This window comes from Rhipicephalus microplus, chromosome 4 (genome assembly GCF_043290135.1).
Source record: "Rhipicephalus microplus isolate Deutch F79 chromosome 4, USDA_Rmic, whole genome shotgun sequence".
NCBI lineage: Eukaryota > Metazoa > Arthropoda > Arachnida > Ixodida > Ixodidae > Rhipicephalus > Rhipicephalus microplus.
The window spans coordinates 79,823,737-79,836,645 of record NC_134703.1 but is presented as its reverse complement, the minus strand read 5'-3'; the positions used below and the strand labels follow the sequence as shown (position 1 = coordinate 79,836,645).

The following is a 12,909-nucleotide window of genomic DNA, read 5'->3' as shown; positions in this document are numbered from 1 at the left end:
ACACCACTTCCATGACTTAAGAACAGAAGAGGTTTGAGGCACACTGCATAATGTCAGACTTCCTACTCTCCCAATTGACATCAGTTTGCTTGTTCCTTCTTCATTCTTTCTCACCTTTTGTAGGAAGCTCTACACGGTCTTTAAATGTCATCACATGTATAGTACTTTATGCCTCGTTCTTCTGTGTTTTTCCATGATGACGACTGCGCACAAGTTTACATAGAAGCATCGCTTTACACTGCGAACATTTAGTTACAGAGGGAAAGCTATCATGCTCATCTACAGAGTTATGGGAGGTGAAACTGAATCTCTTAGTTGGCAAAGCTGTGAAAACCGACCTGCACAGTGTGAGAACTTGTTGAGGCAGACCATAAATGTTTGCGCTGTTCCTCTTACATGTGAAAGACATGTGTTTGTTCTGTCGAAGTGCAGTCTTTGTTGCAATTCTTTTTTGGCAAGTTTTGATAGCTCTTATAGGTTATCAGGTGGTGTTTAGCACAATAGCTTCAGGAAAAATCTGGCAGCTACATGTTCCAGCAGTTTTGATTTTTATATTCCCAATTTACAGCTGCTGTTCTACTAGAGAAATCGCTTCACTGTTAATATCAATCTAATCTTAGATGAGAGAGATGCAATATTTGCTGCCCAAGGGAAAGGCAGTGTTGCTGCAAACATGTCATCGTTATTGACAAGGTTGTCGTGAGAAATGCTCGTGTTGAAATGCTGGGCTCATGCATTCCACTTTATCGTGTATCGTTATCAGAAGTTTTCCCAACACTGTAAGAGCTGTTCTCAAATGTGAACCAATCAGCAGAATAAAAGAGACAGTTTTGGCTACCATAAATTATTGAATAACTTCTTTTTTTATTCCTTACTGTTGTGGCTTACATGCCATCAGGAGATGCAGCATGCTAGAAAATCTATAAATTATTGCAGTCATGCTTATTAATTTGCTTGTTTGCAAAAAGGTATCTGCACTAGCACATGCACACAGGTGATCCTACTGTTCTGTAATGACATTGTCGTGGTCAAGTGTCAGTACCATTGTTTATGATAAGTATTCATGTGGTCATTCAAAAATCTGTTAGAGTTCCTTGATGGTTACATAAGCTACTATAAACCGACAATGCAGCACTGTTACTGAAGAAAATAAGTACAGGTAGCTCCAAGAAGAGGTGTGCAAACATTAATCAAATGTTCGGTATTATCTTATTCATGTTCAGTTCATTAGACTAGTTCACTATCCGTGTCTGGCAATGACTCCCTAACAATGACTCGGCTGCAGGTGCGATTTCTAAGCTCAGGCACCAGTTTCCCTGAGTGGACTTGAAATAAATTTCGGTCATTCATTATGAAAGCCTTAAATTTTGGCTGTCCGTATGTAAATTTGTAGACAAAAAAAAAAACTAATGTGGATGCAGAAATTATTTGTTATCTGGCTAATACCACCACATTTTCATTCTTTTAAAACGAGGGCAGTTGGATTAAATGGAATCACTGCATGCTATCTGCATCTTGTGACATGTTCTTTATTTTTCAATGTTGTTTTTGTGCTCTATACTCATCATTTCAAGACTAAGACTTAGTACACACATTTGTAAAGCACATACATACAATTTAGTATGTTTGTGAGTATGCCATACAAATAACATTTATAAAAACTCTTTTACCAAGAGGATCCCATGCAAGATCTGTATTTGTTTGTTTTTATGGTGGCAAGGCGGCAGACAAACACGCCGAGCTGACGAATGCCTCAGTGAGCGAGTTTCTCCAAAGCCTCTCCCGCACGCAACCAAAGCTGTAGCACACCGACACCACATAACAAACAAATACATCAATCGTGCGCTTCATCATACTTAATATTCAGTTAAATTTGAGGCAGTTCTTTTTCTTAGGCATACGTGGTCAGTTTAGAAGATTCACTGTCCTAGCACCCTAGACAAAATGCCATGTTAACGTCTGTTAAGTTAATTACAGTTGATGTGTGTCAGTGTGCATAAGCCATAAAGGTCTAAAATTTAAACATTTGAATTTGCAAGCAAAATTGAATTTGCAGCAACAAACGCACAATAAACAAGTTCATTTTTGTTGCAATGTCTGCACAATTGCACTGGAACCTCCGACTGAGGCAAAATGCACTATTCATTAATGAGCAAGCTAGCTTTCCCAAATACGCTAGACTTGGCAAGGTGCCTTTGTTGGAGAAACATCTTGTTCAAGCATGGCACATCATATTCGCACAGAACACCTGACATATCTTCAATGCAAAGTCTGTCTCTAGGTCTACAAAGTCTGCAAAGTCTCTAGGGCTACAGACACTGCTAGTGGCAATATATAAGCACGGCTGTCATGCAATATTCATGCAACTTGCCTAGGCAGACCGTCTCTAAGACAAACTGTGTATTAAAAGCTTTAGACGATTTCATTTCACTTTTTTTTAGGATTTTTACTCACAGTAATTAGTGATTTTAGACAAGTTTGTACATTTTCTCCGATCAGCCGTGCAGATTGTACATTGCACGGGGAATATGCATGTTGAGTATTTCAATGACAGTACGTTTATTCGTTACGAATTCATAAAAAGATGCATAAACAAGCATTGTCGAGCTGTTCTGGGTGTTCAAAGCATTGTGTAGTGTTGTAACAAAGCAGACATTCACCATGAACATCAACATGCTCCAGGTTTAGGTACCATGCACTACTTTTTTATAAAGAACATAGCTGTAAGTGCATATGATTGCCTTGCTGGTGAAACAAAAAATGAACTCCAGCATTCGGTGCTTATTTTCCTGGCTTCATTGCCTCTGTACAGCAAGTCTGATAAAACTGCAATATTTCGGTCATTCTTTTCGTAGACACACAAAAATTGTTATTTTTGCCTTGCATCCCCCCCCCCCCCCAGCCCAAGTGAAAACAATCATCTGCCTTCGTCAAGCCATACTTGGCTGTGGAGAAAATTTCCGCATTGAAAGTGCAAAAAAAAAAAAGGAAAGGTGCTCAAGGACCACTAAAGGCCTATCCTTCACGAATTGTTCCAAGCGTATTTTTCGTAAGCCCACATAACCAGCGCACCTTTTACATTCCGCAGGGTCAATGTTGCTATTTCGTACTTTAGTCGCCTGTGCACGCTATTTGCCTAAGACATTTTGTATGTGCGACTTCTCTTTATTACATGTTGCGCGAGTATTTATTTGGATGCTGTTGGCACTGTTTCAGTCTTTTTTTTCACAAGGGGGCGTCACTACAGCTTATAAACTATTTATCTTTTCAGCATTGTGTGTGAAATGATCATTGAAGGGACCTCATAATAGTGGTGTGATAAAAAAAATGCGGATGTTCTTAGCTTCTGCCTTCTTTATAATGTGTTTGTCAAGCTGTCATAGAAACGAAGTACTTCAGTTGGGTGTCAATGTATAAAATAGTTCTTATTTATTTCACTTAGCAGTGCTACCCAATTTTGTTTCACTCGTTTGTGTTTAATGGTTCGCATTGCATGTGCATGGCTATTGCGGTGTGACAGTCATTCTTGGTTGCACTGTTTTCGCTCTTGTATGTGATGTAGCTTTCACTAGCTCAGACTTCATATGGAATGGCACCTGCTGACGTGAATGGCAAAGTTGCAGGTGCCAGCTAGACGGAGTGTTGTTTTACACCTTTTTTGCTTTTGTCCTATTAAGATGGATTCCGTGCTTTCACGTTTGTTTTCTACTACCGCAATTAATTTTTCTGTTGAGTGTACCAATGTAGATAACTCGTCGTTCGACAAGAAATCCCCAGAAGTGTTGTTTTTCCACGCGCCATTTTCAAGGTTGAATAAAAGGCAGCGTGGCGTGAGTGAATTTTTTTCACGCCATCGCAGAAAGTGTTTCTCATACATGGGTATGTTGACTATTTGCTTTGCAAGGAATAAAGTATGTAAGAAGTGATACTGTCGGTCTCTCTGAAAGCTTACTGCTAAACAGTTGAAACTTATACATTTTCACCCATTTCTCTGCATTATTGCTAGGAGGTAGGAACTGATGGAGAAATAGGGGTGGCATACTTGTAAGATGATGAACTCATAATTTCATGAACTGATGAACAGACAACTGGGAAACAGCCTCAGAATGAAATACAGTGGTGATAATTGCAATGATTCCACTCCTGCACCAGAGTGCGCCAAATCAAATTTACTGCACCATCCTGACGATATCAACAGAAATAGTGCCAAACTGCGCTGAAGTGGTGGGTTTGGGGGCGTTTATCACCAGTAGTAGCCACATTGGCACGTCAAAATATGTGCAGTTGTAGTGGTCCCCGATGTCGCAACCACGTACCTAGAATTATTGCGCTGAATGATCAGCGATCGTGTGCGCGTCCCAGGCACTTCCATGTGCTGACGTAACTTTTGGTGTGTTACAGTCAATTCAATGGCAAAACGCACCCTCTGCAGGAATTGCACGAGTTCTCAACATAAATTCTCTCTGCATCTTTTGGAAGCGTGTACTCATCTGCAGCAAAGCTAAACGGTGTACAATTGTAATTGCTTTTAACGTACAGGAAGTGCTATGTGTCTTCATCTCCCCCCGGCCCCCCGCCCTTGAGTCTTCGCTGCATGAGCGCGTAGCGAAGTTATCCCAACTACACTGACGGGGTCGCTGACCTGTTTGAACACACAATATATTTCTGCGTAGTGATTGAAGAGATTCTGGAAATACCGTCAGGATAACATACACCGAAACAATGAACATTACACGGCTCCTCTTTGCGTAGCTCGCCCGAGGCATGCACTCAGCTTTCTAAACAGTATAGACCCATGATGAACCACCTTTCAACACAATATCAGCTGAATAATGGCATTGTATGGCACTTCGTAGTTGTTGTTTTTTAAGTTACAAGTGTACATAAAGCAAGATTTTGTGAAACATCAAATCACCAACTTGTTTTGCAAATGTTTTTTTTTATTATTATTGTCACAGCGCCACTGGCAGATCGTCGCTGCTGGTAATTAAAGAACGCAGCACCGAAAGCATCCAGCAGTAGCATCCCCTATATCGAGTGTGAGCCGTTGTTCTGACGCCACGAAGAAGGAATAAAGCTAACCATTCTTCAAATCACCATATTAATCTTAAGACACAAAATATTGGCCGATAACCAAAAATGGGTATGCATGTGCCATAGTGTTGAGGACACAAGTAATTGGTCCACAGAGTGGGAACATGCCATAGTGATGGAGATGAAGAGCGACATAAACCTCTGTCGAATAAGCAAGATTCAAGCCTGGTGTTATTTTGCTAGGGTCTGGGCTATATACTCGCCGCAGACGCAGTTCCGAGACCATAGTCTCGAAATAGCTTCCTCGGCTCGCAGGACAGCCCATAGTTTTGCAGCCAGGTTCGAGCTAAGAGGTGCGGCCTTCCAGCACGAGCGAACGCTCGTGGATGCGTGGATCGGCACTCTTATTGTCTGATATGCCCTGGCACTCTCATAGCGTGTGACCAAGCGTGACAACCTTGGCAAACAACCTGCATCTATTTGTATAGTACATGTCTTATGAGGAAACTGCTTTTTGGTCGATCCCTCAGCGTGGATATGCGTCGTTTAGATGGCAGAACAAACATGCAAACAGCGACGGAAAAGCATGCGAGGCCCGTTAAAGATTTCATAGCACAGTCAGTGATATTTACACAGTAAGCATGAACCCAAAGCTTCATATTCAACCAAAGCAGGCTCCATTATATTTTCTCTTGTATTATTAAATTAATTCTCATTGACTTGGAATTGATTCGCCCCTCCCCCTTTTTTATTCCCTAAAGATAATTATGATCAAAGATATTATTAAACAAAAGGCAAACCATTCCCTTTTCTACATATTAAATATGTTACCTTAGTTACCCAATTCATGGCTAATCTCCGAGAGTTCGTGCGAGCCAAAATTTTAGGATCTACATCTTCTTATACTTTTACCTACATTTAACAACTCAAGCGCTGTCTCCTCTGTGTCTTTTTGTAATGAGAAGAAAACAATTAGTCACCACTTTCTATCGAGTCACCGGTACACGTCATTGAGGACAAGATTCATAGCACCACCTCTTCGAAATCTGGGCCTGGAATATATAAAAATCAATGGCTCTTTCTTTTGGCGCGTGTACTCTGCGCTACAGAGAAAACAACTGAGTCGGTTCCGAAACGTCGTGTTTACGCGTTTTCACGTATATTTTAGTTGGAGTTAAAATCGTTTCCCAGTCACAGGGATGTTTTCTACGCCATGGATGAATAGAGGAATCAGTCAGCGTAAAATATTACTGAGCTAAATGATTCACTCTTTAAATGTTGCAATACTAATATTCCATACTTATGTTTGTTATATTAGCTATTTCTAATCAATTGATATGTGGGGTTTAACGTCCCAAAACCACGTACCATATGGCTCGAGAGACGCCGTAGTGGAGGGCTCTGGAAATTTCGACCTCCTGGGGTTCTTTAACGTGCGCCGACACCTGAGCGCACGGACCTACAGCATTTTCACCTCCATCGAAAATGCAGCCGCCGCAGCCGGGATTCGATCCCGCGACCTGCGGGTCAGTAGCCTAGTAGCTTAGCCACAAGACCACCGCGGCGGGGCTTAGCTCTTTTCAGCTTATACGAGAAGTATCGCGTAGAAATACTGACAAAATTTCACCTAATACTCGGTCTATCGCCTGCACTGGGTATGAGCCATGAGAGGAGGATAAGAAGAAGTGCACGCGCCCGTTTGGAGCGTAGCAAGTTTCGGACGTGTCGCCGATACGTCTTAGCAGGGACCTGAGCGACGTCCTCTCTTTGGGTCACAGTCATCATCTCGGACCAAGGGACCGGTACATTGCTACTAGAGGTGAGTGGCGTTCGCGCACTACGCTGGCTTTCGTGAAAGTAGCACGGGCGTAGTCAAGAGGATGGGGGAGGGGGGGGGGGTCAGCACTTCAATTTTTTCGGTTTTGCTTGCGTATATACTATATACGCACACACAGAACCACACGCACGAACATACATAAAGTATGCTATAACGCTCTTTCCCGAAAAAATTTCTGGCTACGCCCTTGGAATGCACGACCGCGCGAGGAGCTGGTTGTGCCCCGCTCACACAGTCACTGCGTACAACTGATTCCGATCGAGTTCGAATCAATTAAGCGACTCCCAATCATGCTGAATCTTCATCGAATGTGTCATGACTGTACGGTGCATTGAGTGATGGAACGCTCGCGAATCACCGTCTCACATGACGAGCTTGTTCATTCAAACAATTGTTAGCGCTTGTTAGTTCAAAATTCTCCTTCATTTGGACGAGAAGCACCGGTGGGGGACAGGGAAAGCACTGCCCCCCCCCCTTTTTGTATTCGAACAGCATTGACGTCATCATCATCGTTCTCAGCCTGTTTTACTCCGCTGCAGGATATGGCCTCTCCCAATGATCTCCTTTTATCCCATCCTGTGACATTTTATCCCAGCGAACTTCTTAATTTCGTCGCTGCATCTAAACTTTTGCTCTCCCCGACTGTGTTTCCCATTCAATGGTAACCATTCTGCTGCCCTTATTGTCCACCGATTGTTTGTTCCACGCACAACATGACGAGCCCAGGTCTTTTTTTTTTTTGCTTGATGTCAACTATACGCCATCCGCAACTCCTGTCTGTTTACTTACCCGTTATTTTGTCACCTCAAATCGTTTGAGTTAACATCTCTGCTCCCTTACCCATTGACGTCATCTCCTATCAGCTTCTTTGAATACACGATGGCAGTCGATTTCAGCGTGACAGTCTTTACCTACATGCGATGCAGTAACGTAGCCACAATTTATTTTTGTTGTTTCAGAGTGGGGGAGGGGCTCAATTATACATAATGTGCATTCGTGCGAGCGTTTGTATGCATAATTGAAATTCTCAGAGGAAAATGGGGGCGATTACCCCCCTCCCCCCACTTCGGCTACACCAGTGATGCATGACGCCGACCTTTGTACGTCGCCAACGATGACACTGTTGTCTCAATCGCAGGAACAGCAAGCTGGCACCTGGGTTCAACCTTCGACGCGCCCACTAGCAGCATGTCCCTCCTGTTTGTGGCCGGAGTGTTTATAACCTTCGTCACCTTCATACTGTACATGCTCGGGCATAACCGCCTGCATCGCTCTCAGGCAAGGATACGCGTGTAGCAGCGTAATGAATTACTGCGAGCAATTACTTCGAGAAAATTATTAATTACTTTGCCGGTTACCCTTGACTGAAATATAGTACTGATATCCGCCACCCTTATGACATAATAAATTGACCAAAAAAGAAAACAAAAGTAAAGGAAAGGTCATCTCAGCTCGGAAACTCAAGTATTGAAAGTGGAACAAAAAATACCTGGAATTTCGATGTATATGTGATGTAACCATCTTGTCCATGACTTGTTTGTGAATTTCGAGTATCTGCTAGAATAATTTCAAAGTAATCACACCTCAGAAACAATCGCAATAGGACGTTATTACATAAGGCAACTCATATAGTTTGTAACATATTTTAATTACACTCTAAAATTGAGAAAAACAATTAGTAATGCAACTTAATTACATGTATGAGTAATTTACCTAAATTTGTCGCATAGTGATGCTGTACGAAGGCCACAGGCAGCTTTGTGTAAATACTAGCAGTGTAGTCACAAGAGGCTTTAGCCGGATTCTCCTCCTTTTTTAAACGATTCTATAGGCGCCAAATAGCGTAATCTCGTATGCAGTTACATTTGCATTACCCCGACAGCTGCGTTGCGATACCACTGATTTCTTCTGACCAAATTTGACGTGATCTGAAAAATTCGGCGTCCGAAGGGTCGTGTCAGTGCCTTCTGGGTTGCCATCTGTGCGCACGCACACAGTCCGGCACTTATTACTATAATGCAATACTGTATCCTATCTATCTGTCATCCTGACACTTCTTTGCTAAACTGTCAAATGAATCGAATATTATCAATATTGACCGCCATTTTCTTTTTAATACTATTGCGTCAAAGTAAAGAGTACAGCTTCTTGCGTTGTTCATAAAAGTATTCACGTTCAAAACAATACTATTACTTCAAGAACGTTTTATGTTTTTTGCAAGTGGGAAATTGTGGATATGTTTGATTTGTGCGAGTTTTTTTTAGTTTTCCTCTCTCTCTCTCTCTCTTGCAGATTCAAGCGTCAAAGGTTATAGGTTCAATTCAACTAGGAATATATTACGCCGTTACCAGTTTGGTGTCGAAACCCGAGCGAAATTTATTGATCAGGGATTTTGCCGTGATAGAGTCGATCTTTCTACCAGGGTAAGCTTGCACAGACCCCCTTTGAGCGTCCGTTCTTCGCGACGTCCGATAAGGTCACCCCACACTCTGAATTACATTGGTTTAATTCATTGGTTACACTTACAATAAATAAACCTGTTGTGGTTAGGTTAGATTTGGTTGTATGCATATATCTACAACATATATAGATACCCACAATGTATATAAATGTTGTGGGGAACAGGACGAGCCGCCGTCGCCATGGCAAAGCCCCTCGCTGGCCTCTTCTTTATTCCAACCCACTCTCCTTGTGATGATGATACTACCACATCTCACCATCTACATAATTTTCTACACACATGTTTCATAGTGCACTAGATGTTATAGATGGCTGGAGCACAATTTCTGTGCACAAATTTCTCTTGTACCCCACAATATCGGGTGGCCCATTGCGAAAGAGGAGGAGGGGGGTGATTCCTAAATGGAAAGAAGAGAAAAGTGAGCTCCGTAACTGTCTCTTAGGGGAAGGACACCTCAACAGTAGCTTACGAAGGATGGGGGTAAGGAGGGATTGAGGTATAGAGAGAGAGGAGCAGAAAGAGAGAGAGACGCAAGGACAGCCACATACGGAAGCAAGGAGAAGATATAAGGATGGACATGGTCGGAGATCGCGTGGGCACAACAGGTCGGCATGAAATCCAGCGAGCGAGTCAAAAAAGTAGACAGCTGTGTGTATTAGAGTTCATTTGCTGTTACGATTGCTTTTAGAATTTCACATATCTATGAGAACAGTAAAGAGGTAACTAGGTTGAGTTACCATGTTTACTCGTACAACAATGACGAACTTCGTCAAACAATGACGAACCGCACAGCCCTCGATGGTCCTTTACACAACATTCAAGTATTTTACGATAGTAATGAACAATTAGACCGCATATTTACTCATTGGCCCGAGGCCAGTTCAAATATTCTAATAATATATGTGGTCTTACATCCCAAAACCATGCCTTCGTTAAAATACATCCACGGCATCCGAAATCAAACCAATGACCTTCGGTCCAGCATCCGAGCACCGTAACTATACTGCTTTGCCGAGGCGGACCATTTCAAATATTTTATTGCTGTATTAGGAGAAGCGAAATGATTTAAATGTCTAAATTAACCACCGAGTATTGCACGTAGCAAATCGCATTAGGACGCCTAAGTAGGAGCACAGGTTATAAACTGCTGGAGGCTAACAGGAGTAATTCATCATACGGTGGGAACACTTGCATGGATCGGACATAATATCGAGTGGCATGACTGAACGGTTTCGCGATTTTTGTAGAACGTTCCGCTCAGATAACACATTTAACAGATTCGGTAAACAGCGCTGCGCAAAAATATTGTTGCGACATGTAACGGTAAACTCTAAAATAGTTCGTTATTATTCATAACAAGATATTGTTAAAGAGGTGACAGAGTAAACAAAATGAGCCACTGAAATTTCGCATTATCATCGTGTTCAGGGGCTTACGATGGGACATCTTTAGGAGAAGTACCCAATTTACCGAAAAATAGCAGTGATCGCCAGTCCTCCAAGCGTTTCAAGTCACTGCCGTCTGTGAAAGAACGTCGGTTTTCTTCTTTTCATTTTATGTGCAGATACATCGTAGGAACTAAGTTCAGCCTAAACGCATTATTTTGCGTAACTCAAGCGTTGTTGAACATGATTTCATAGATTGTTTCACTCCTTGGTTCCACCCTCCCCCCCCCTTTTTTTTAGGGAAGGGAGCAGTGTGACTCCCGCTCACCACTACAGCGACTTCAAGTTTAAGGCGTACGCCCCGGTCGCTTTCCGATACTTCAGGGACCTGTTTAGCATAAACACCGACGGCTTTCTGGTAAGCTGTCTCTCCTCCTTCGTCTCTTAACACATAGAGAAATGGAAAAAAATACAGCATTCAATAAGTAATAATAATAAAGCCAAAATAGCAATTAAGCATTCCCAAGCCATGCCCAATTACACAACATTCACGAGATAACCCCACCACTCTGCGACGCATTTACGAGAGTTGCTGCCGTGGGAAGATGCGGGCGGCATTTTTTCGCTGCAGTTGGTGTCACGAACGAGCGCTCAGAAAAGGACGATACCAAGCGCCAGAGAGACGCCTCAAGGTCAACGCTAAAGAAGAAAACAAGCATCCAAAGACTCCCCGGGCGCGTCGTCTCTCCTCCTCGGAAGCGTAGTTTCGCCGACCAACCTCCTCACATCGGCCGCCTAGCAAGCCCTGGAAAGATCTGGAAGGAAAGGGGCGTGGTGATGTAGAGTTGCGTCACGAGTTCCGGACGGTCCTCGAAACGTCTCACTCTTTCCCCAGGCTTGGCTGTGCATCACGCAGACGAAACGATTAGAATTTTCGGGAATCTAGCGTGAAAGGTATTTAAGCGAGCAGTGGAGAAGGGAGATCAGGAGAAGAAGGAAGTTTGCGCCAGTGTGCGTAGGGTCGTTCCGCCGTGTTGGCGAAGGCTTTGGTCCTCAGTGACAAAGCAGGAGAAGATGACAGTTTACGCCAGTGTGCGTACGGTCATTCCGCGTGTTGGCGAAGGCTTTTGTCGTCAGTGGCAAAGCAGGTGATGAAGAGGTTTTCCGCCTGAAGGGTGAAGGCTGGTGCTATCAGCAGAAGAATAGTGTGAGACTACTGCCAGAGAGCGAAGACGCGTCCTGCAATCGCAACGCGTGGGAAGCCGACGTGTTACCGGCGAATAAGTTTGGCGCTTAGAAAGCGGCCAATTAAAGACACGAGGTTTCCTGGAAGAGAAACTTCGGGGGCAGCGGATAGACAACAGCGCTGGACTTTGAGTGAGTGGTTCTCGGAAGAGTATCATTCAGACCTTGTTCCAAGAGCTTGGACTGAATAAGTTTTCGAACTCTTTCGTCTTTAAGTTTCTTGGTTGTTTGATGCACGTGTTTGCATTGTAGCGTGTAATGTTGTTTGTGTCCATTGTTTCGAGTGAAGCTGATTGTATTGGGTAGCCGAATGTTTTATTGGTGACATATTGTACTGAACTCCTGCCGAGTGTGCATGTTTGTGTATCGTTCGATCTTGAGAATATAATTTTGTTTTGTTTATCAACTCCCGGCTCTGACTCGTTCATCGGAACACGGCCGGCGTCCGCTGGCACGCCAAATAGAACCACTTCTAAATTGTCCGCGCTTTCGTGGTGCAGTTCGGGGGCCGATACTTCGGCCCTTGAAATTAGCCCGGCGATCGCCATCCTAATTATCGGGACCTGTGACAGTTGGTCAGTCGACACTAAGAAAAGAGTCCTTTGACTTCTTTCGGGTAGTCCTAACGTGCCACATGTACGACTCTGGGAAATCATTGTAGTCTCTTCGGGGAATCCTGTGACCTAGAAGGGAATCAGCCCGGCTGCCTTAAGGCAGTTTTATACGCGGCACGTTAGGACTACCCCAAAATGAGTCACACATACTCCTCCTTCAGTGTAGGGAGCCTTGATATGCTCCTCCGGTACGGATGCGCGAGCATCGTGGCACCCAAGGTCGGTCTAAAAGGAACTCAATGCGTGTGCGTACCTAGGTGGCTTAAAGAATACACGAGTGTATAGATCTGTAGTGCGTTCTGTCGAGGAGCCTCGACTTCTATATTCCGAGTG

The 12,909-nt window shown here is 43.4% G+C and overlaps 1 protein-coding gene across 1 annotated transcript in view; it reads right to left on the bottom strand.

Moving 5' to 3' along the window:
* Positions 1–12,909, bottom strand: part of LOC119172742 (uncharacterized) — a 176,298-nt gene that overhangs the window by 139,915 nt on the left and 23,474 nt on the right. The window lies entirely within an intron of this gene.